General features: G+C 57.3%; 1 pseudogene; it reads left to right on the forward strand.

Annotated features, from left to right (window-relative positions):
• The first annotated feature begins 7,977 nt into the window (after window positions 1–7,977).
• The window catches only part of LOC135884609 (paired amphipathic helix protein Sin3a-like), a 102,541-nt pseudogene continuing 85,759 nt past the window's right edge, over window positions 7,978–24,759 (forward strand).

Below are 24,759 nucleotides of genomic sequence, written 5' to 3' on the forward strand. Positions count from 1 at the left end.
GGCTGTGGGGAGGGGGAGGGATTGATAGGAGTCAGCTTTCAATTACCGCGTGCTGGCCTGTCCTGCAGCAATTTCACACGCGCTCCTGCACCCGGGGGTAACTGCGTAAAGCATAAGCAACGCTGAGGACAAGGTCTGATGCCCCCATCCTTAGTCCCTTCCCTCTGGGCTCCATTTATTATCCCAACAACCACAAACTCACCCCAGGAAAACAAAACTGCCCCAGCTGGGGCTTTCTACCCAGCTACAGCGCCTAGGGCCTCTCTCCAGCGGCTCCTGCAAGCAACTGTCCTTTGCTACAACATCTCTCTGCAGACCCCACCTCCCTGCCCCTCCTTAGAGTGAATTAAGCACCTGTCTCTCCTCAGCTAGGTCTTATTAGTGAACAGGGCCAGCTGGCCACAGGCCTGCAGCCCTTAACGGGGCAAGCTGCCCTGTTACACAGGCCAAATGAACTCTTTAGATATCTTTGGTAAAGGAAGCCATGTATATCTGCGACGATGTCTTTCGACGACGAACCAACCCCTTCGCCCCGTGGATAAAATCTCCTGGCCGTTCAGCATCCGCCTGCTGCCTAGACCTGCCGTAATCAGCTGACAAGGAGGCCAATGGCTGCTAAAGATGATCCTCTGCTGCCTTAATTTTAGTCGCGTGCCCGAGGTGGACATGCTGGCAGTCTGTATATTTCACCCCACACTTCACTGTCAATCACCATCATCAGCCTCCCGTAGCCCTTCCATCCCAGGCTCTCGGGCCTTGAAAAACTCAAGTCCCTTCCCCACCATCTCGTTTCCCTCATTTGCTCCCTGGAAATAACGGTGCTGCCCTGCGTGGAGATCTGCAGAGGGAAAGCGCTCATGAGTTGTTACAGAGAACGAAACCCGCCCTTCCCTCGGGTTTTTCTCCCCTTCTCCAGAGGAGTTAAAGGAGGGACACAGGGATCGAGCGACCCGCCTGGAGTCACACCCAAAGTCAGCGGCAGAAATGGAAACTGAACCCAGGAACTCCTAGTCCCCTGCTTCGCCCACTGCATGCGCTGCCTTTTGTCCCGCAAGGATGGAAGGAGCCTGGGACTGTTCTCTGTGCCTCTGCCATTTGGGGATTTACTCTATGTAGTTCCCTCCCAGATACTCCCTAGAGAAGTATTACCTAGTGGTTGGAGCAGGGGCCTGGGAGCCAGGAGCTCTGTCCCTAATTCTGGTCCTAACCTGCTGCATGCTCGGGTCTTAACTCGTCTGTGGCTGAAGTGCCGAGGGGTGCCAGCCTGGCCCCTTTTGCTGGCAGGAAATGCAGCCAAGTTAAACCAATACAGCCGTTTGGGATCCTGTGGGGGCAGGGTTCCCTCCTGGCTTCTCTCCATTTATGACTCCGGCGAAGCCCTTTGAGAGCATCAGCTCAGCCCTGGCGGCAGCAGCAGCAGCATGCATCATAAACCTGTCTCTAGCTGCAGCCTAAATCACACCAGGCCTGGAAATTTGCTGGCTTTTATAGCCAGGTTCTCTGGGGCATGACGGGGAGCAAGCTCCACTGGGCACCGGATAAGCAACCTGCCTTCTGAGCATTGTGAAGCGAGGGTGGAGTCCAGGTGCCGTGTATACCTGTAATGGGGCACATGTCCCCCCAGCGCCCCAACACTCCCAAACCCCACTCCGTACACCCCCAGCATGCTCACAAAGCACGGTTACAATTAACCCCCTACCAAGCAACCAGCCTGACCTTTGAGCAAATGCTACCTTGAGTGGGCCAGAACTAGGGTTACCATATTTTGAGCCTCCAAAAGGAGGACACTCCACGGGGCCCCGGCCCCGCCCCCAGCCCCGCCCACGCCCCCGCCCCAACTCCGCCCCTTCCCCAAAGTCCCCGCCCCAACTCCGCCCCCTCCCCTGCTTCCCGCGAACATTTGATTCGCGGGAAGCCTGAAGCAGGTAAGAGGGGTGTGGGGGGAGGAGGCGCGGCCCAGTCTGGCCCCCCCGGCGTCTCCAGCCTGGGTCGGCTCGGGCTCTGGGGTGCCGGCCCCGGGCCAGCCCCCGGCCGAGCACCCCCGGCCCGCCCAGCACTGCCAGCCCCCGGGCCCCCAGCTGAGCACCCCCGGCCCGCCCAGCACTGCCGGTCCCCGGCCCGGCCCCCGGCCCCCAGCTCGGCACCGCCGGCCCGGCCCCCGGCTCGGCACCGCACCGCCGGCCCGGTCGCCGGCCCGGTCCCCGGCCCGGCCCCCAGCTCGACACCGCTGGCCTGGTCCCCGGCCCGGCCCCCAGCTCGGCACCGCCGGCCCGGCCGCCGGCCCGGCACTGCACCGCCGGCCCGGTCCCCGGCTCGGCACCGCCGGCCCCCGGCCCCGGCTCAGCACCGCCGGCCCCCGGCCCGGCCCCCGGCCCAGCACCGCCGGCCCCGCATGTCCCAATTTTCCCGGACATGTCCGGCTTTTTGGGATTTCCCCCCGGACGGGGATTTGGAGCCCAAAAAGCCGGACATGTCCGGGAAAATCCGGACGTATGGTAACCCTACTCTGGTAATTGGCTGAGCCTTAATCAGTGGGCAGGGCATTCATACAGGCCAGGGCTTTATAAAGCAGCGCACAAGCGACCAGGGAGCTTTTGCGAACAGGGGCTGCTAACAGGGAGTTTCGCAAGGGAGTTTCGCAAGGGGAGTGGGAAGGGGCGCGGGTCCCTTGCCGGTTCTATCTGTTTTCCCTTTATTCCCCTTAAAACCTAAAACTTCTTGCTTAAACAACCCTTTCGGCAGACAGGGGGCTGCAGACGGGAGTTTGACAGAGGGAGGCTTACGATGGTTAGGAAGACCCGCAACACCTGTGCCAGCACTGCTTCTGTCTCCTCCACCTACGCCTGTAGCCAGACAGAGCGCCTAAGCATGGATGCTTCTACCCAGATCCTGGTGTGGTTTTGCAGAGACTGTAACTTGCAATTTCCACTTACTGATATCCAGGCTGGGGGGACCATCCAATGTGAAAGGTGCCTGCTGGTGGAATCTCTCAGGCAGCAAGTGGGAGAGCTACAGGAGGAGGTGGCTAGGTTGAGAAGCATCCGAATCCACGAGCAATTCCTGGACAGTGTCCAAGTGGAGACAGCTGAGGTAGCTGTCCCAGTACACAGGACTGCTGATACACCACTGGTGGAGGAGGAGATGGCTCAGGGTGGACACTGGCAGCTGGTTACTTCTGGCAGCAGGCAGTGCTCCACCCCTGCTCTGAACCCTCCCGCTGTGGTAATAGGTAACCGTTATGCTCTTCTTGATACAGGAAAGAAGGCATCACCCCCTACAGTAAAGGAGGAGAAGCCTCGTACCCCTAAGGCTGGGAGGTCTGCTGCCACCACTGCGAATAGGAAATGTAGGGTAGTGGTGGTCGGAGACTCTCTGCTGAGGGGGACAGAGGCGCCCATCTGTCGCCCTGACATTTCATCTCGGGAGGTATGCTGCCTGCCGGGAGCCCGTATCCGAGACGTTACGGAGGCATTGTTGAGGATTATCCAGCCCTCTGACTACTACCCCATGCTACTCATCCATGTGGGCACAAATGATACTGCAAGGTGTGACACTGAGCGGATCAAGAGTGACTACAGGGCTCTGGGAGTACGGGTGAAGGAGTTTGGAGCGCAGGTGGTATTCTCTTCGATTCTTCCTGTCAAAGGTAGGGGCCCGGGCAGAGACAGATGCATCATGGAGGTGAATGCCTGGCTGCGAAGATGGTGTCGCCAGGAGGGCTTTGGCTTCCTAGACCACGGGATGCTATTTGAGGAAGGACTGCTAGGCAGAGATGGCGTTCACCTTTCGAGGAGGGGAAAGACCCTATTTGGACACAGACTGGCTAACCTAGTGAGGAGGGCTTTAAACTAGGTTCGACGGGGACAGGTGAGCAAAGCCCGCAGGTAAGTGGGGAACATGGAGACCTGGGAGATGGGTCGGAAACGAGAGGGAGTGTGGGCTATATTGGCAGAGAGAAAGGAGGGTCAGGACAAAACTGGGAGGAAAGATCAAACCAGTATCTTAGATGCCTATATACAAATGCGAGAAGTATGGGTAATAAGCAGGAAGAACTGGAAGTGCTAATAAAGAAATACAACTATGACATTGTTGGCATCACTGAAACTTGGTGGGATAATACACATGATTGGAATGTTGGTGTGGATGGATACAGCTTGCTCAGGAAGGATAGACAGGGGAAAAAGGGAGGAGGTGTTGCCTTATATATTAAAAATGTACACACTTGGACTGAGGTAGAGATGGACATAGGAGACGGAAGTGTTGAGAGTCTCTGGGTTAGGCTAAAAGGGGTAAAAAACAAGGGTGATGTCATGCTAGGAGTCTACTACAGGCCACCTAACCAGGTGGAAGAGGTGGATGAGGCTTTTTTTAAACAACTAACAAAATCATCCAAAGCCCAAGATTTGGTGGTGATGGGGGACTTCAACTATCCAGATATATATTGGGAAAATAACACAGCGGGGCACAGACTATCCAACAAATTCTTGGACTGCATTGCAGACAACTTTTTATTTCAGAAGGTTGAAAAAGCTACTAGGGGGGAAGCTGTTCTAGAGTTGATTTTAACAAATAGGGAGGAACTCGTTGAGAATTTGAAAGTAGAAGGCAGCTTGGGTGAAAGTGATCATGAAATCATAGAGTTTGCAATTCTAAGGAAGGGTAGAAGGGAGAACAGCAAAATAGAGACAATGGATTTCAGGAAGGCGGATTTTGGTAAGCTCAGAGAGCTGATAGGTAAGGTCCCATGGGAATCAAGACTGAGGGGAAAAACAACTGAGGAGAGTTGGCAGTTTTTCAAAGGGACACTATTAAGGGCCCAAAAGCAAGCTATTCCGCTGGTTAGGAAAGATAGAAAATGTGGCAAAAGACCACCGTGGCTTAACCACGAGATCTTGCATGATCTAAAAAATAAAAAGGAGTCATATAAAAAATGGAAACTAGGACAGATTACAAAGGATGAATATAGGCAAACAACACAGGAATGCAGGGGCAAGATTAGAAAGGCAAAGGCACAAAATGAGCTCAAACTAGCTACAGGAATAAAGGGAAACAAGAAGACTTTTTATCAATACATTAGAAGCAAGAGGAAGACCAAAGACAGGGTAGGCCCACTGCTTAGTGAAGAGGGAGAAACAGTAACAGGAAACTTGGAAATGGCAGAGATGCTTAATGACTTCTTTGTTTCGGTCTTCACCGAGAAGTCTGAAGGAATGCCTAACACAGTGAATGCTAATGGGAAGGGGGTAGGTTTAGCAGATAAAATAAAAAAAGAACAAGTTAAAAATCACTTAGAAAAGTTAGATGCCTGCAAGTCACCAGGGCCTGATGAAATGCATCCTAGAATACTCAAGGAGCTACTAGAGGACGTATCTGAGCCTCTAGCTATTATCTTTGGAAAATCATGGGAGACGGGAGAGATTCCAGAAGACTGGAAAAGGGCAAATATAGTGCCCATCTATAAAAAGGGAAATAAAAACAACCCAGGAAACTACAGACCAGTTAGTTTAACTTCTGTGCCAGGGAAGATAATGGAGCAAGTAATTAAGGAAATCATCTGCAAACACTTGGAAGGTGGTAAGGTGATAGGGAACAGCCAGCATGGATTTGTAAAGAACAAATCATGTCAAACCAATCTGATAGCTTTCTTCGATAGGATAACGAGTCTTGTGGATAAGGGAGAAGCTGTGGATGTGGTATACCTAGACTGTAGTAAGGCATTTGATACGGTCTCGCATGATATTCTTATCGATAAACTAGGCAAATACAATTTAGATGGGGCTACTATAAGGTGGGTGCATAACTGGCTGGATAACCGTACTCAGAGAGTTGTTATTAATGGTTCCCAATCCTGCTGGAAAGGTATAACGAGTGGGGTTCCGCAGGGGTCTGTTTTGGGACCGGCTCTGTTCAATATTTTCATTAACAACTTAGATATTGGCATAGAAAGTACGCTTATTAAGTTTGCGGATGATACCAAACTGGGAGGGATTGCAACTGCTTTGGAGGACAGGGTCATAATTCAAAATGATCTGGACAAATTGGAGAAATGGTCTGAGTTAAACAGGATGAAGTTTAACAAAGACAAATGCAAATTGCTCCACTTAGGAAGAAAAAATCAGTTTCACACATACAGAATGGGAAGAGACTGTCTAGGAAGGAGTACGGCAGAAAGGGATCTAGGGGTTATAGTGGACCACAAGCTAAATATGAGTCAACAGTGTGATGCTGTTGCAAAGAAAGCAAACATGATTCTGGGATGTATTAACAGGTGTGTTGTGAGCAAGACACGAGAAGTCATTCTTCCGCTCTACTCTGCTCTGGTTAGGCCTCAGCTGGAGTATTGTGTCCAGTTCTGGGCACCGCATTTCAAGAAAGATGTGGAGAAATTGGAAAGGGTCCAGAGAAGAGCAACAAGAATGATTAAAGGTCTTGAGAACATGACCTATGAAGGAAGGCTGAAAGAATTGGGTTTGTTTAGTTTGGAAAAGAGAAGACTGAGAGGGGACATGATAGCAGTTTTCAGGTATCTAAAAGGGTGTCATAAGGAGGAGGGAGAAAACTTGTTCACCTTAGCCTCTAAGGATAGAACAAGAAGCAATGGGCTTAAACTGCAGCAAGGGAGGTCTAGGTTGGACATTAGGAAAAAGTTCCTAACTGTCAGGGTGGTTAAACACTGGAATAAATTGCCTAGGGAGGTTGTGGAATCTCCATCTCTGGAGATATTTAAGAGTAGGTTAGATAAATGTCTATCAGGGATGGTCTAGACAGTATTTGGTCCTGCCATGCGGGCAGGGGACTGGACTCGATGACCTCTCGAGGTCCCTTCCAGTCCTAGAATCTATGAATCTATGAATATCTCTCTATCAGTGTTATAGAGGGCGAACAATTTATGAGTTTACCCTGCATAAGCTTTATACAGGGCAAAACGGATTCATTTGGGTTTAGACCCCACTGGGAGTTGGGCATCTGAGTGCTAAAGACAAGCACACTTCTGTGAGCTGCTTTCAGGTAAACCTGCAGCTTTGGTGCAAGTAATTCAGACCCTGGGTCTTTGTTGGAGCAGACAGGAGTGTCTGGCTCAGCAACACAGGGCGCTGGAGTCCTGAGCTGGCAGGGAAAACAGGAGCAGAGGTAGTCTTGGCACATCAGGTGGCAGCTCCCGGGGGGTTTCTGTGATCCAACCCATCACAGGTCCCTCCCATGACCCTGGTGGGGAAGGACAGGCTCTAAAGCCCCGGCCAGGCCAAAACTAATCTGGGCTGGGGCATCCCATGGCTGGGCAGTCACACACTGGCTGGCTTGTGACTCGCCTGCCCATTGTGACATGCCCCCTGCTGGCTGCCAAAGCCTCATCCCCTCACTGCCAGGCTTGGCTCTGGCAGAGCGAGAGCTGGCACGTGCCGCTGGGAAAGCTGATCCAGCCATTTCAGCTCTGCCACCGGTAGCAGAAAGTGGGTGGCCCATATACACGCTGGCTTCTGTCCACTCCTGACTCCAGGTAGGAGAATCTTCTATTGCCCGCCTCTGCTTTTCCATTGCATCGCCAGCCACACCGAGCCTTCCCCGAGCTCCTGGCTGGGCAGCGCACGTCTACCAAGTGCCCCGGTGCCGGCTGTCTAGCCTGGTGCCAGTGAGGAAGTGGGCAGTGGCATGCGCACAGGAGGGAGTCTGCGGTGGCCAGACAGAAGGGGTCACACCAGTCCAGCCCGGAGGGGACGGAGACAGGGAGGAGGGTTTGGCGGGGCTGGTGGCAGGGCACGGGAAGGCGACACAGGCTGGTAGATGAGGCATTGGGCTGGGATTCAGGAGAGCGGTGTTAAGTTCCCAGCTCTGCTGTAAGTCTTATGTGTGAGATCAGGTGAGCCCTAGTTTGCTGTTGCTCTGGGCCTCAGCAAACTAGGGACAGCACGTCCCTGCTCCATGCGGGGGGTTGAGAGGCTAAATACAACAACACCCGCGTGCTCAGCCACTGCCATGATGGGGCCAGGTAAGGGTCCAGACAGGGAGGTAGCTGGTGGCCAACATGGGCCATGTGGGGGTGATTAAAGGCAAATGGGAAGAAGCATGAGAGGTGTGTGTCATGGAGTCCCCAGACAATGCTCTGGAGCTGCTCCCTATGAAGCCAGTCAGGACTCTGGTGAAGTCTCCTCTCTGTGAGCAGACTGTCTTCTGGGCCAGAAGCTCAAAGGGCTTTCACCTTCCTGGGTCTGACCTTGGAGCATTCAGCATCCTCTGCCCCTCCTTGCGCTTCCCACAGCGAGTCCGCCCAGGTGGGATCCTGGGGAAGCCAGAGGGTCCTGCACCCCCACTTCGCAGTCAGACGTGACTCTTAGCCAGCCAGTAAAACAGAGGTTTATTAGATGATAGAAACATGGTCTAAAACAGCTTGTAGGTACAGAGAACAGGACCCCTCAGCTGGGTCCATTTTGGGGGGCAGTGAGCCAGACACCCAGATCTGCACTTCACTCCTCGTCCCCAGGCAGCTCCAAACTGAAACTCTCCAGCCCCTTCTCTCTGGCCTTTGTCTCTTTCCCGGGCCAGGAGGTCACCTGATCTTTGTTCTCCAACACCTTTAGCTATCCCCTTGCAGGGGGGAAGGGCCCCGGACATTAGTTGCCAGGAGACAAGAGTGCTGGCCATTTATGCACACTGGCCTTTATCCCCCCACCTAGAGACTTAAGAAATGCATAGGGAAAACTGAGGCACCCCTACAGTATTCAGAGGAAACATTAAGAACAGTCCCACTTTGTCACAGTGAGGGAGTTGGAGAGTCTGTGGGAAGCCCCCTCTTTTGTGAAATCAACCACCCCCACACGGTGCGGGCCGCTCCAGATCGGGGGAAGGGGCCAGCTGTGAATTTGGAGCCAGATCCTGGTTTGGATCTGAATCCACCGGCGCTGCGGAGCGTTCAGATGTGGGGAGCTAGCTCCCGCCCGTGCCAGATCACAAAGTGCCACTTCAGCCAGCCGCCTGCCAGGCTTTGGCAGCGCCCTGTGTGGAGCTGCAGCTGGGCCCTCCAGAGCGGAGCTGCTGCTCCTCCTCTCTGCTGGCCAGCCAGCCGCAGCACCTCAGCACCTGCCCGCTCAGCCCCACCTCAGTGCTCCTGCCTCCCCAATCTCCTCCCTGGCGCTGCACCTCGCCCTCTGCACCTGGCATGTCAATACCCAGCGGGGCCGGGAGCCAAGCGTCCCGGGAGCCATCTGTAAGGTGCTGATTCCCTCCTGTGCTGGGCTCCAGCCAATCCACAAGCCAGGAACTGGCCTTGTGACTCCCAGAGCAGGTATATCAGTCTCACAGCAGCAGCTCAGTCTGCTCAACATCACTCCAGGGCCAGGAACTCGCTCCTGCCTGACATAGGCAACAGGCTGAGCCTGCTCCAGCCCTGTTCCTAGTCCTACTCCAGCCCTGGTCTCGCTCCAGCCTTGCTCCACCCATGCCCTGCCCCACCCCCTGAGTCCAGCTCCAACCACTAGGCCTGACCACCTCCATCACCTTTACTGACACCATCACTTCCATAGGAAATGGCACTGAGGTTGCTGGGGGAACAGGCATTCTCAGGGTGCCAGGAGCCATTGTTCTATTTACCAGGACAGTCCGATGCCAGGACAGTGCCCCTGAGCGCTGGAGAGGATTAGGGCTGCATTAGGACACCTGAAGTACAGCTGCTGGAGAGTCAGCAGAACCGCCCGGAGACAGCCACGCTTGCCTCCCAGCCCGGGAAGCCCAGAGACCCAGAGCGTAGACGTCTCTCAGAGCATCTCTGCCAGCAGGAGACATTGGGTGAGGAATAGAGCCGTCCCGCCTTCGGGCAGGAGCCATTCAGGAGACCCAGCGTGGGGGGAATCGGGCTGTGTGTGTACAATGTCTAGCACCGCAGGGCCCTGATCAGGGACTGAGCCCTCTGGGCACTGCCGAAATACAAAGGAGAACAGCAGGGCTGGAGGATTTACAGGCTCTGTGTGAGGAGGGCTGGTTGGGTTGAGCCAGCAGTGAGTCCCCAGTAACACAGAGCTGCGCTAGTGATGGAAGATCTATTTTGTCTTCCCTACTTAGCACATTTCAAAACTTAGCACTGACCAGCTGCAAGGATCCTGGCGGGCCCTGGTATGGTTGTAGCAGCAGACTCAATGTTCGGGAAAAGCGAGATATGTGCAATAGGCAATGTAGTTCCATCTGGGCACCAGCCAGCTCCTGTGCCCCAGAGAGCTCTCACAGCTTACACTGAACCAGGGACAAAGGGGGCAGGAGGATGGAAGAGAAGGTGGCAGCCTGGGACCCACGAGACCCATGGTCATTTCCCAGCTCTGCCACAGATGCTCTGCGTGGCCTTGGGCAAATCCCTTATTCCCTCTGTGCTGCAGTTCCCTGTCTGTTCAGTGGGGGTAGCAGCCAGGCCCTGCCCTGCAGGGGGCGGTTAGAACAAATGCAATCGAGGTTGGGCAGTGCTCTGATGCCACGGGGATGAGGGCCAGGATGGTGCCTAAGACAGACCAAAAGCAAGGGGGAGCTACAGAGCCGGTGGTGAGAGGGGTTTGGCCTTTGACAGGCTGCTCTGGGTGGGGAAGGACAGGCTCTAAAGCCCCGGCCAGGCCAAAAGTAATCTGGGCTGGGGCATCCCATGGCTGGGCAGTCACACATTGGCTGGCTTGTGACTCGCCTGCCCATTGTGACACGCCCCCTGCTGGCTGCCAAAGCCTCATCCCCTCACTGCCAGGCTAGGCTCTGGCAGAGCGAGAGCTGGCACGTGCCGCTGGGAAAGCTGATCCGGCCGTTTCAGCTCCGCCACTGGTAGCAGAAAGTGGGTGGCCCATATACACGCTGGCTTCTGCCCACTCCTGACTCCAGGTAGGAGAATCTTCTATTGCCCGCCTCTGCTTTTCCATTGCATCGCCAGCCACACCGAGCCTTCCCCGAGCTCCTGGCTGGGCGGCGCATGTCTACCAAGTGGCCCTTTATCCCCCCACCTAGAGACTTAAGAAATGCATAGGGGAAACTGAGGCACCCCTACAGTATTCAGAGGAAACATTAAGAACAGTCCCACTTTGTCACAGTGAGGGAGTTGGAGAGTCTGTGGGAAGCCCCCTCTCTTGTGAAATCAACCACCCCCACACGGTGTGGGCCGCTCCAGATCGGGGGAAGGGGCCAGCTGTGAATTTGGAGCCAGATCCTGGTTTGGATCTGAATCCACCGGCGCTGCGGAGCGTTCAGATGTGGGGAGCTAGCTCCCGCCCGTGCCAGATCACAAAGTGCCACTTCAGCCAGACGCCTGCCAGGCTCTGGCAGCGCCCTGTGTGGAGCTGCAGCTCCTCCTCTCTGCTGGCCAGCCAGCCGCAGCGCCTCAGCACCTGCCCGCTCAGCCCCACCTCAGTGCTCCTGCCTCCCCAATCTCCTCCCTGGCGCTGCACCTCGCCCCCTGCACCTGGCATGTCAATACCCAGCGGGGCCGGGAGCCAAGCGTCCCGGGAGCCATCTGTAAGGTGCTGATTCCCTCCTGTGCTGGGCTCCAGCCAATCCACAAGCCAGGAACTGGCCTTGTGACTCCCAGAGCAGGTATATCAGTCTCACAGCAGCAGCTCAGTCTGCTCAACATCACTCCAGGGCCAGGAACTCGCTCCTGCCTGACATAGGCAACAGGCTGAGCCTGCTCCAGCCCTGTTCCTAGTCCTACTCCAGCCCTGGTCTCGCTCCAGCCTTGCTCCACCCATGCCCTGCCCCGCCCCCTGAGTCCAGCTCCAACCACTAGGCCTGACCACCTCCATCACCTTTACTGACACCATCACTTCCATAGGAAATGGCACTGAGGTTGCCGGGGGAACAGGCATTCTCAGGGTGCCAGGAGCCATTGTTCTATTTACCAGGACAGTCCGATGCCAGGACAGTGCCCCTGAGCGCTGGAGAGGACTAGGGCTGCATTAGGAAACCTGAAGTACAGCTGCTGGAGAGTCAGCAGAACCGCCCGGAGACAGCCACGCTTGCCTCCCAGCCCGGGAAGCCCAGAGACCCAGAGCGTAGACGTCTCTCAGAGCATCTCTGCCAGCAGGAGACATTGGGTGAGGAATAGAGCCGTCCCGCCTTCGGGCAGGAGCCATTCAGGAGACCCAGCGTGGGGGGAATCGGGCTGTGTGTGTACAATGTCTAGCACCGCAGGGCCCTGATCAGGGACTGAGCCCTCTGGGCACTGCCGAAATACAAAGGAGAACAGCAGGGCTGGAGGATTTACAGGCTCTGTGTGAGGAGGGCTGGTTGGGTTGAGCCAGCAGTGAGTCCCCAGTAACACAGAGCTGCGCTAGTGATGGAAGATCTATTTTGTCTTCCCTACTTAGCACATTTCAAAACTTAGCACTGACCAGCTGCAAGGATCCTGGCGGGCCCTGGTATGGTTGTAGCAGCAGACTCAATGTTCGGGAAAAGCGAGATATGTGCAATAGGCAATGTAGTTCCATCTGGGCACCAGCCAGCTCCTGTGCCCCAGAGAGCTCTCACAGCTTACACTGAACCAGGGACAAAGGGGGCAGGAGGATGGAAGAGAAGGTGGCAGCCTGGGACCCACGAGACCCATGGTCATTTCCCAGCTCTGCCACAGATGCTCTGCGTGGCCTTGGGCAAATCCCTTATTCCCTCTGTGCTGCAGTTCCCTGTCTGTTCAGTGGGGGTAGCAGCCAGGCCCTGCCCTGCAGGGGGCGGTTAGAACAAATGCAATCGAGGTTGGGCAGTGCTCTGATGCCACGGGGATGAGGGCCAGGATGGTGCCTAAGACAGACCAAAAGCAAGGGGGAGCTACAGAGCCGGTGGTGAGAGGGGTTTGGCCTTTGACAGGCTGCTCTGGGTGGGGAAGGACAGGCTCTAAAGCCCCGGCCAGGCCAAAAGTAATCTGGGCTGGGGCATCCCATGGCTGGGCAGTCACACATTGGCTGGCTTGTGACTCGCCTGCCCATTGTGACACGCCCCCTGCTGGCTGCCAAAGCCTCATCCCCTCACTGCCAGGCTAGGCTCTGGCAGAGCGAGAGCTGGCACGTGCCGCTGGGAAAGCTGATCCGGCCGTTTCAGCTCCGCCACTGGTAGCAGAAAGTGGGTGGCCCATATACACGCTGGCTTCTGCCCACTCCTGACTCCAGGTAGGAGAATCTTCTATTGCCCGCCTCTGCTTTTCCATTGCATCGCCAGCCACACCGAGCCTTCCCCGAGCTCCTGGCTGGGCGGCGCATGTCTACCAAGTGCCCCTTTATCCCCCCACCTAGAGACTTAAGAAATGCATAGGGGAAACTGAGGCACCCCTACAGTATTCAGAGGAAACATTAAGAACAGTCCCACTTCGTCACAGTGAGGGAGTTGGGGGGCAGTGAGCCAGACACCCACATCTTCACTTCACTCCTCGTCCCCAGGCAGCTCCAAACTGAAACTCTCCAGCGCCTTCTCTCTGGCCTTTGTCTCTTTCCCGGGCCAGGAGGTCACCTGATCTTTGTTCTCCAACACCTTTAGCTATCCCCTTGCAGGGGGGAAGGGCCCCGGACATTAGTTGCCAGGAGACAGAGTGTTGGCCCTTTATGCACACTGGCCTTTATCCCCCCACCTAGAGACTTAAGAAATGCATAGGGGAAACTGAGGCACCCCTACAGTATTCAGAGGAAACATTAAGAACAGTCCCACTTTGTCACAGTGAGGGAGTTGGAGAGTCTGTGGGAAGCCCCCTCTCTTGTGAAATCAACCACCCCCACACGGTGCGGGCCGCTCCAGATCGGGGGAAGGGGCCAGCTGTGAATTTGGAGCCAGATCCTGGTTTGGATCTGAATCCACCGGCGCTGCGGAGCGTTCAGATGTGGGGAGCTAGCTCCCGCCCGTGCCAGATCACAAAGTGCCACTTCAGCCAGACGCCTGCCAGGCTCTGGCAGCGCCCTGTGTGGAGCTGCAGCTGGGCCCTCCAGAGCCGAGCTGCTGCTCCTCCTTTCTGCTGGCCAGCCAGCCGCAGCGCCTCAGCACCTGCCCGCTCAGCCCCACCTCAGTGCTCCTGCCTCCCCAATCTCCTCCCTGGCGCTGCACCTCGCCCCCTGCACCTGGCATGTCAATACCCAGCGGGGCCGGGAGCCAAGCGTCCCGGGAGCCATCTGTAAGGTGCTGATTCCCTCCTGTGCTGGGCTCCAGCCAATCCACAAGCCAGGAACTGGCCTTGTGACTCCCAGAGCAGGTATATCAGTCTCACAGCAGCAGCTCAGTCTGCTCAACATCACTCCAGGGCCAGGAACTCGCTCCTGCCTGACATAGGCAACAGGCTGAGCCTGCTCCAGCCCTGTTCCTAGTCCCACTCCAGCCCTGGTCTCGCTCCAGCCTTGCTCCACCCATGCCCTGCCCCGCCCCCTGAGTCCAGCTCCAACCACTAGGCCTGACCACCTCCATCACCTTTACTGACACCATCACTTCCATAGGAAATGGCACTGAGGTTGCCGGGGGAACAGGCATTCTCAGGGTGCCAGGAGCCATTGTTCTATTTACCAGGACAGTCCGATGCCAGGACAGTGCCCCTGAGCGCTGGAGAGGACTAGGGCTGCATTAGGAAACCTGAAGTACAGCTGCTGGAGAGTCAGCAGAACCGCCCGGAGACAGCCACGCTTGCCTCCCAGCCCGGGAAGCCCAGAGACCCAGAGCGTAGACGTCTCTCAGAGCATCTCTGCCAGCAGGAGACATTGGGTGAGGAATAGAGCCGTCCCGCCTTCGGGCAGGAGCCATTCAGGAGACCCAGCGTGGGGGGAATCGGGCTGTGTGTGTACAATGTCTAGCACCGCAGGGCCCTGATCAGGGACTGAGCCCTCTGGGCACTGCCGAAATACAAAGGAGAACAGCAGGGCTGGAGGATTTACAGGCTCTGTGTGAGGAGGGCTGGTTGGGTTGAGCCAGCAGTGAGTCCCCAGTAACACAGAGCTGCGCTAGTGATGGAAGATCTATTTTGTCTTCCCTACTTAGCACATTTCAAAACTTAGCACTGACCAGCTGCAAGGATCCTGGCGGGCCCTGGTATGGTTGTAGCAGCAGACTCAATGTTCGGGAAAAGCGAGATATGTGCAATAGGCAATGTAGTTCCATCTGGGCACCAGCCAGCTCCTGTGCCCCAGAGAGCTCTCACAGCTTACACTGAACCAGGGACAAAGGGGGCAGGAGGATGGAAGAGAAGGTGGCAGCCTGGGACCCACGAGACCCATGGTCATTTCCCAGCTCTGCCACAGATGCTCTGCGTGGCCTTGGGCAAATCCCTTATTCCCTCTGTGCTGCAGTTCCCTGTCTGTTCAGTGGGGGTAGCAGCCAGGCCCTGCCCTGCAGGGGGCGGTTAGAACAAATGCAATCGAGGTTGGGCAGTGCTCTGATGCCACGGGGATGAGGGCCAGGATGGTGCCTAAGACAGACCAAAAGCAAGGGGGAGCTACAGAGCCGGTGGTGAGAGGGGTTTGGCCTTTGACAGGCTGCTCTGGGTGGGGAAGGACAGGCTCTAAAGCCCCGGCCAGGCCAAAAGTAATCTGGGCTGGGGCATCCCATGGCTGGGCAGTCACACATTGGCTGGCTTGTGACTCGCCTGCCCATTGTGACATGCCCCCTGCTGGCTGCCAAAGCCTCATCCCCTCACTGCCAGGCTAGGCTCTGGCAGAGCGAGAGCTGGCACGTGCCGCTGGGAAAGCTGATCCTGCCGTTTCAGCTCCGCCACTGGTAGCAGAAAGTGGGTGGCCCATATACACGCTGGCTTCTGCCCACTCCTGACTCCAGGTAGGAGAATCTTCTATTGCCCGCCTCTGCTTTTCCATTGCATCGCCAGCCACACCGAGCCTTCCCCGAGCTCCTGGCTGGGCGGCGCATGTCTACCAAGTGCCCCTTTATCCCCCCACCTAGAGACTTAAGAAATGCATAGGGGAAACTGAGGCACCCCTACAGTATTCAGAGGAAACATTAAGAACAGTCCCACTTCGTCACAGTGAGGGAGTTGGGGGGCAGTGAGCCAGACACCCACATCTTCACTTCACTCCTCGTCCCCAGGCAGCTCCAAACTGAAACTCTCCAGCGCCTTCTCTCTGGCCTTTGTCTCTTTCCCGGGCCAGGAGGTCACCTGATCTTTGTTCTCCAACACCTTTAGCTATCCCCTTGCAGGGGGGAAGGGCCCCGGACATTAGTTGCCAGGAGACAGAGTGTTGGCCATTTATGCACACTGGCCTTTATCCCCCCACCTAGAGACTTAAGAAATGCATAGGGGAAACTGAGGCACCCCTACAGTATTCAGAAGAAACATTAAGAACAGTCCCACTTTGTCACAGTGAGGGAGTTGGAGAGTCTGTGGGAAGCCCCCTCTCTTGTGAAATCAACCACCCCCACACGGTGCGGGCCGCTCCAGATCGGGGGAAGGGGCCAGCTGTGAATTTGGAGCCAGATCCTGGTTTGGATCTGAATCCACCGGCGCTGCGGAGCGTTCAGATGTGGGGAGCTAGCTCCCGCCCGTGCCAGATCACAAAGTGCCACTTCAGCCAGACGCCTGCCAGGCTCTGGCAGCGCCCTGTGTGGAGCTGCAGCTGGGCCCTCCAGAGCCGAGCTGCTGCTCCTCCTTTCTGCTGGCCAGCCAGCCGCAGCGCCTCAGCACCTGCCCGCTCAGCCCCACCTCAGTGCTCCTGCCTCCCCAATCTCCTCCCTGGCGCTGCACCTCGCCCCCTGCACCTGGCATGTCAATACCCAGCGGGGCCGGGAGCCAAGCGTCCCGGGAGCCATCTGTAAGGTGCTGATTCCCTCCTGTGCTGGGCTCCAGCCAATCCACAAGCCAGGAACTGGCCTTGTGACTCCCAGAGCAGGTATATCAGTCTCACAGCAGCAGCTCAGTCTGCTCAACATCACTCCAGGGCCAGGAACTCGCTCCTGCCTGACATAGGCAACAGGCTGAGCCTGCTCCAGCCCTGTTCCTAGTCCCACTCCAGCCCTGGTCTCGCTCCAGCCTTGCTCCACCCATGCCCTGCCCCGCCCCCTGAGTCCAGCTCCAACCACTAGGCCTGACCACCTCCATCACCTTTACTGACACCATCACTTCCATAGGAAATGGCACTGAGGTTGCCGGGGGAACAGGCATTCTCAGGGTGCCAGGAGCCATTGTTCTATTTACCAGGACAGTCCGATGCCAGGACAGTGCCCCTGAGCGCTGGAGAGGACTAGGGCTGCATTAGGACACCTGAAGTACAGCTGCTGGAGAGTCAGCAGAACCGCCCGGAGACAGCCACGCTTGCCTCCCAGCCCGGGAAGCCCAGAGACCCAGAGCGTAGACGTCTCTCAGAGCATCTCTGCCAGCAGGAGACATTGGGTGAGGAATAGAGCCGTCCCGCCTTCGGGCAGGAGCCATTCAGGAGACCCAGCGTGGGGGGAATCGGGCTGTGTGTGTACAATGTCTAGCACCGCAGGGCCCTGATCAGGGACTGAGCCCTCTGGGCACTGCCGAAATACAAAGGAGAACAGCAGGGCTGGAGGATTTACAGGCTCTGTGTGAGGAGGGCTGGTTGGGTTGAGCCAGCAGTGAGTCCCCAGTAACACAGAGCTGCGCTAGTGATGGAAGATCTATTTTGTCTTCCCTACTTAGCACATTTCAAAACTTAGCACTGACCAGCTGCAAGGATCCTGGCGGGCCCTGGTATGGTTGTAGCAGCAGACTCAATGTTCGGGAAAAGCGAGATATGTGCAATAGGCAATGTAGTTCCATCTGGGCACCAGCCAGCTCCTGTGCCCCAGAGAGCTCTCACAGCTTACACTGAACCAGGGACAAAGGGGGCAGGAGGATGGAAGAGAAGGTGGCAGCCTGGGACCCACGAGACCCATGGTCATTTCCCAGCTCTGCCACAGATGCTCTGCGTGGCCTTGGGCAAATCCCTTATTCCCTCTGTGCTGCAGTTCCCTGTCTGTTCAGTGGGGGTAGCAGCCAGGCCCTGCCCTGCAGGGGGCGGTTAGAACAAATGCAATCGAGGTTGGGCAGTGCTCTGATGCCACGGGGATGAGGGCCAGGATGGTGCCTAAGACAGACCAAAAGCAAGGGGGAGCTACAGAGCCGGTGGTGAGAGGGGTTTGGCCTTTGACAGGCTGCTCTGGGTGGGGAAGGACAGGCTCTAAAGCCCCGGCCAGGCCAAAAGTAATCTGGGCTGGGGCATCCCATGGCTGGGCAGTCACACATTGGCTGGCTTGTGACTCGCCTGCCCATTGTGACACGCCCCCTGCTGGCTGCCAAAGCCTCATCCCCTCACTGCCAGGCTAGGCTCTGGCAGAGCGAGAGCTGGCACGTGCCGCTGGGAAAGCTGATCCGGCCGTTTCAGCTCCGCCACTGGTAGCAGAAAGTGGGTGGCCCATATACACGCTGGCTTCTGCCCACTCCTGACTCCAGGTAGGAGAATCTTCTATTGCCCGCCTCTGCTTTTCCATTGCATCGCCAGCCACACCGAGCCTTCCCCGAGCTCCTGGCTGGGCGGCGCATGTCTACCAAGTGGCCCTTTATCCCCCCACCTAGAGACTTAAGAAATGCATAGGGGAAACTGAGGCACCCCTACAGTATTCAGAGGAAACATTAAGAACAGTCCCACTTTGTCACAGTGAGGGAGTTGGAGAGTCTGTGGGAAGCCCCCTCTCTTGTGAAATCAACCACCCCCACACGGTGTGGGCCGCTCCAGATCGGGGGAAGGGGCCAGCTGTGAATTTGGAGCCAGATCCTGGTTTGGATCTGAATCCACCGGCGCTGCGGAGCGTTCAGATGTGGGGAGCTAGCTCCCGCCCGTGCCAGATCACAAAGTGCCACTTCAGCCAGACGCCTGCCAGGCTCTGGCAGCGCCCTGTGTGGAGCTGCAGCTCCTCCTCTCTGCTGGCCAGCCAGCCGCAGCGCCTCAGCACCTGCCCGCTCAGCCCCACCTCAGTGCTCCTGCCTCCCCAATCTCCTCCCTGGCGCTGCACCTCGCCCCCTGCACCTGGCATGTCAATACCCAGCGGGGCCGGGAGCCAAGCGTCCCGGGAGCCATCTGTAAGGTGCTGATTCCCTCCTGTGCTGGGCTCCAGCCAATCCACAAGCCAGGAACTGGCCTTGTGACTCCCAGAGCAGGTATATCAGTCTCACAGCAGCAGCTCAGTCTGCTCAACATCACTCCAGGGCCAGGAACTCGCTCCTGCCTGACATAGGCAACAGGCTGAGCCTGCTCCAGCCCTGTTCCTAGTCCTACTCCAGCCCTGGTCTCGCTCCAGCCTTGCTCCACCCATGCCCTGCCCCGCCCCCTGAGTCCAGCTCCAACCACTAGGCCTGACCACTTCCATCACCTTTACTGACACCATCACTTCCATAGGAAATGGCACTGAGGTTGCCGGGGGAACAGGCATTCTCAGGGTGCCAGGAGCCATTGTTCTATTTACCAGGACAGTCCGATGCCAGGACAGTGCCCCTGAGCGCTGGAGAGGACTAGGGCTGCATTAGGACACCTGAAGTACAGCTGCTGGAGAGTCAGCAGAACCGCCCGGAGACAGCCACGCTTGCCTCCCAGCCCGGGAAGCCCAGAGACCCAGAGCGTAGACGTCTCTCAGAGCATCTCTGCCAGCAGGAGACATTGGGTGAGGAATAGAGCCGTCCCGCCTTCGGGCAGGAGCCATTCAGGAGACCCAGCGTGGGGGGAATCGGGCTGTGTGTGTACAATGTCTAGCACCGCAGGGCCCTGATCAGGGACTGAGCCCTCTGGGCACTGCCGAAATACAAAGGAGAACAGCAGGGCTGGAGGATTTACAGGCTCTGTGTGAGGAGGGCTGGTTGGGTTGAGCCAGCAGTGAGTCCCCAGTAACACAGAGCTGCGCTAGTGATGGAAGATCTATTTTGTCTTCCCTACTTAGCACATTTCAAAACTTAGCACTGACCAGCTGCAAGGATCCTGGCGGGCCCTGGTATGGTTGTAGCAGCAGACTCAATGTTCGGGAAAAGCGAGATATGTGCAATAGGCAATGTAGTTCCATCTGGGCACCAGCCAGCTCCTGTGCCCCAGAGAGCTCTCACAGCTTACACTGAACCAGGGACAAAGGGGGCAGGAGGATGGAAGAGAAGGTGGCAGCCTGGGACCCACGAGACCCATGGTCATTTCCCAGCTCTGCCACAGATGCTCTGCGTGGCCTTGGGCAAATCCCTTATTCCCTCTGTGCTGCAGTTCCCTGTCTGTTCAGTGGGGGTAGCAGCCAGGCCCTGCCCTGCAGGGGGCGGTTAGAACAAATGCAATCGAGGTTGGGCAGTGCTCTGATGCCACGGGGATGAGGGCCAGGATGGTGCCTAAGACAGACCAAAAGCAAGGGGGAGCTACAGAGCCGGTGGTGAGAGGGGTTTGGCCTTTGACAGGCTGCTCTGGGTGGGGAAGGACAGGCTCTAAAGCCCCGGCCAGGCCAAAAGTAATCTGGGCTGGGGCATCCCATGGCTGGGCAGTCACACATTGGCTGGCTTGTGACTCGCCTGCCCATTGTGACACGCCCCCTGCTGGCTGCCAAAGCCTCATCCCCTCACTGCCAGGCTAGGCTCTGGCAGAGCGAGAGCTGGCACGTGCCGCTGGGAAAGCTGATCCGGCCGTTTCAGCTCCGCCACTGGTAGCAGAAAGTGGGTGGCCCATATACACGCTGGCTTCTGCCCACTCCTGACTCCAGGTAGGAGAATCTTCTATTGCCCGCCTCTGCTTTTCCATTGCATCGCCAGCCACACCGAGCCTTCCCCGAGCTCCTGGCTGGGCGGCGCATGTCTACCAAGTGGCCCTTTATCCCCCCACCTAGAGACTTAAGAAATGCATAGGGGAAACTGAGGCACCCCTACAGTATTCAGAGGAAACATTAAGAACAGTCCCACTTTGTCACAGTGAGGGAGTTGGAGAGTCTGTGGGAAGCCCCCTCTCTTGTGAAATCAACCACCCCCACACGGTGTGGGCCGCTCCAGATCGGGGGAAGGGGCCAGCTGTGAATTTGGAGCCAGATCCTGGTTTGGATCTGAATCCACCGGCGCTGCGGAGCGTTCAGATGTGGGGAGCTAGCTCCCGCCCGTGCCAGATCACAAAGTGCCACTTCAGCCAGACGCCTGCCAGGCTCTGGCAGCGCCCTGTGTGGAGCTGCAGCTCCTCCTCTCTGCTGGCCAGCCAGCCGCAGCGCCTCAGCACCTGCCCGCTCAGCCCCACCTCAGTGCTCCTGCCTCCCCAATCTCCTCCCTGGCGCTGCACCTCGCCCCCTGCACCTGGCATGTCAATACCCAGCGGGGCCGGGAGCCAAGCGTCCCGGGAGCCATCTGTAAGGTGCTGATTCCCTCCTGTGCTGGGCTCCAGCCAATCCACAAGCCAGGAACTGGCCTTGTGACTCCCAGAGCAGGTATATCAGTCTCACAGCAGCAGCTCAGTCTGCTCAACATCACTCCAGGGCCAGGAACTCGCTCCTGCCTGACATAGGCAACAGGCTGAGCCTGCTCCAGCCCTGTTCCTAGTCCTACTCCAGCCCTGGTCTCGCTCCAGCCTTGCTCCACCCATGCCCTGCCCCGCCCCCTGAGTCCAGCTCCAACCACTAGGCCTGACCACCTCCATCACCTTTACTGACACCATCACTTCCATAGGAAATGGCACTGAGGTTGCCGGGGGAACAGGCATTCTCAGGGTGCCAGGAGCCATTGTTCTATTTACCAGGACAGTCCGATGCCAGGACAGTGCCCCTGAGCGCTGGAGAGGACTAGGGCTGCATTAGGAAACCTGAAGTACAGCTGCTGGAGAGTCAGCAGAACCGCCCGGAGACAGCCACGCTTGCCTCCCAGCCCGGGAAGCCCAGAGACCCAGAGCGTAGACGTCTCTCAGAGCATCTCTGCCAGCAGGAGACATTGGGTGAGGAATAGAGCCGTCCCGCCTTCGGGCAGGAGCCATTCAGGAGACCCAGCGTGGGGGGAATCGGGCTGTGTGTGTACAATGTCTAGCACCGCAGGGCCCTGATCAGGGACTGAGCCCTCTGGGCACTGCCGAAATACAAAGGAGAACAGCAGGGCTGGAGGATTTACAGGCTCTGTGTGAGGAGGGCTGGTTGGGTTGAGCCAGCAGTGAGTCCCCAGTAACACAGAGCTGCGCTAGTGATGGAAGATCTATTTTGTCTTCCCTACTTAGCACATTTCAAAACTTAGCACTGACCAGCTGCAAGGATCCTGGCGGGCCCTGGTATGGTTGTAGCAGCAGACTCAATGTTCGGGAAAAGCTGAACCAGGGACAAAGGGGGCAGGAGGATGGAAGAGAAGGTGGCAGCCTGGGACCCACGAGACCCATGGTCATTTCCCAGCTCTGCCACAGATGCTCTGCGTGGCCTTGGGCAAATCCCTTATTCCCTCTGTGCTGCAGTTCCCTGTCTGTTCAGTGGGGGTAGCAGCCAGGCCCTGCCCTGCAGGGGGCGGTTAGAACAAATGCAATCGAGGTTGGGCAGTGCTCTGATGCCACGGGGATGAGGGCCAGGATGGTGCCTAAGACAGACCAAAAGCAAGGGGGAGCTACAGAGCCGGTGGTGAGAGGGGTTTGGCCTTTGACAGGCTGCTCTGGGTGGGGAAGGACAGGCTCTAAAGCCCCGGCCAGGCCAAAAGTAATCTGGGCTGGGGCATCCCATGGCTGGGCAGTCACACATTGGCTGGCTTGTGACTCGCCTGCCCATTGTGACACGCCCCCTGCTGGCTGCCAAAGCCTCATCCCCTCACTGCCAGGCTAGGCTCTGGCAGAGCGAGAGCTGGCACGTGCCGCTGGGAAAGCTGATCCGGCCGTTTCAGCTCCGCCACTGGTAGCAGAAAGTGGGTGGCCCATATACACGCTGGCTTCTGCCCACTCCTGACTCCAGGTAGGAGAATCTTCTATTGCCCGCCTCTGCTTTTCCATTGCATCGCCAGCCACACCGAGCCTTCCCCGAGCTCCTGGCTGGGCGGCGCATGTCTACCAAGTGGCCCTTTATCCCCCCACCTAGAGACTTAAGAAATGCATAGGGGAAACTGAGGCACCCCTACAGTATTCAGAGGAAACATTAAGAACAGTCCCACTTTGTCACAGTGAGGGAGTTGGAGAGTCTGTGGGAAGCCCCCTCTCTTGTGAAATCAACCACCCCCACACGGTGTGGGCCGCTCCAGATCGGGGGAAGGGGCCAGCTGTGAATTTGGAGCCAGATCCTGGTTTGGATCTGAATCCACCGGCGCTGCGGAGCGTTCAGATGTGGGGAGCTAGCTCCCGCCCGTGCCAGATCACAAAGTGCCACTTCAGCCAGACGCCTGCCAGGCTCTGGCAGCGCCCTGTGTGGAGCTGCAGCTCCTCCTCTCTGCTGGCCAGCCAGCCGCAGCGCCTCAGCACCTGCCCGCTCAGCCCCACCTCAGTGCTCCTGCCTCCCCAATCTCCTCCCTGGCGCTGCACCTCGCCCCCTGCACCTGGCATGTCAATACCCAGCGGGGCCGGGAGCCAAGCGTCCCGGGAGCCATCTGTAAGGTGCTGATTCCCTCCTGTGCTGGGCTCCAGCCAATCCACAAGCCAGGAACTGGCCTTGTGACTCCCAGAGCAGGTATATCAGTCTCACAGCAGCAGCTCAGTCTGCTCAACATCACTCCAGGGCCAGGAACTCGCTCCTGCCTGACATAGGCAACAGGCTGAGCCTGCTCCAGCCCTGTTCCTAGTCCTACTCCAGCCCTGGTCTCGCTCCAGCCTTGCTCCACCCATGCCCTGCCCCGCCCCCTGAGTCCAGCTCCAACCACTAGGCCTGACCACCTCCATCACCTTTACTGACACCATCACTTCCATAGGAAATGGCACTGAGGTTGCCGGGGGAACAGGCATTCTCAGGGTGCCAGGAGCCATTGTTCTATTTACCAGGACAGTCCGATGCCAGGACAGTGCCCCTGAGCGCTGGAGAGGACTAGGGCTGCATTAGGACACCTGAAGTACAGCTGCTGGAGAGTCAGCAGAACCGCCCGGAGACAGCCACGCTTGCCTCCCAGCCCGGGAAGCCCAGAGACCCAGAGCGTAGACGTCTCTCAGAGCATCTCTGCCAGCAGGAGACATTGGGTGAGGAATAGAGCCGTCCCGCCTTCGGGCAGGAGCCATTCAGGAGACCCAGCGTGGGGGGAATCGGGCTGTGTGTGTACAATGTCTAGCACCGCAGGGCCCTGATCAGGGACTGAGCCCTCTGGGCACTGCCGAAATACAAAGGAGAACAGCAGGGCTGGAGGATTTACAGGCTCTGTGTGAGGAGGGCTGGTTGGGTTGAGCCAGCAGTGAGTCCCCAGTAACACAGAGCTGCGCTAGTGATGGAAGATCTATTTTGTCTTCCCTACTTAGCACATTTCAAAACTTAGCACTGACCAGCTGCAAGGATCCTGGCGGGCCCTGGTATGGTTGTAGCAGCAGACTCAATGTTCGGGAAAAGCGAGATATGTGCAATAGGCAATGTAGTTCCATCTGGGCACCAGCCAGCTCCTGTGCCCCAGAGAGCTCTCACAGCTTACACTGAACCAGGGACAAAGGGGGCAGGAGGATGGAAGAGAAGGTGGCAGCCTGGGACCCACGAGACCCATGGTCATTTCCCAGCTCTGCCACAGATGCTCTGCGTGGCCTTGGGCAAATCCCTTATTCCCTCTGTGCTGCAGTTCCCTGTCTGTTCAGTGGGGGTAGCAGCCAGGCCCTGCCCTGCAGGGGGCGGTTAGAACAAATGCAATCGAGGTTGGGCAGTGCTCTGATGCCACGGGGATGAGGGCCAGGATGGTGCCTAAGACAGACCAAA

Source organism: Emys orbicularis, chromosome 10, assembly GCF_028017835.1.
Source record: "Emys orbicularis isolate rEmyOrb1 chromosome 10, rEmyOrb1.hap1, whole genome shotgun sequence".
Classification (NCBI taxonomy): Eukaryota; Metazoa; Chordata; order Testudines; family Emydidae; genus Emys; species Emys orbicularis.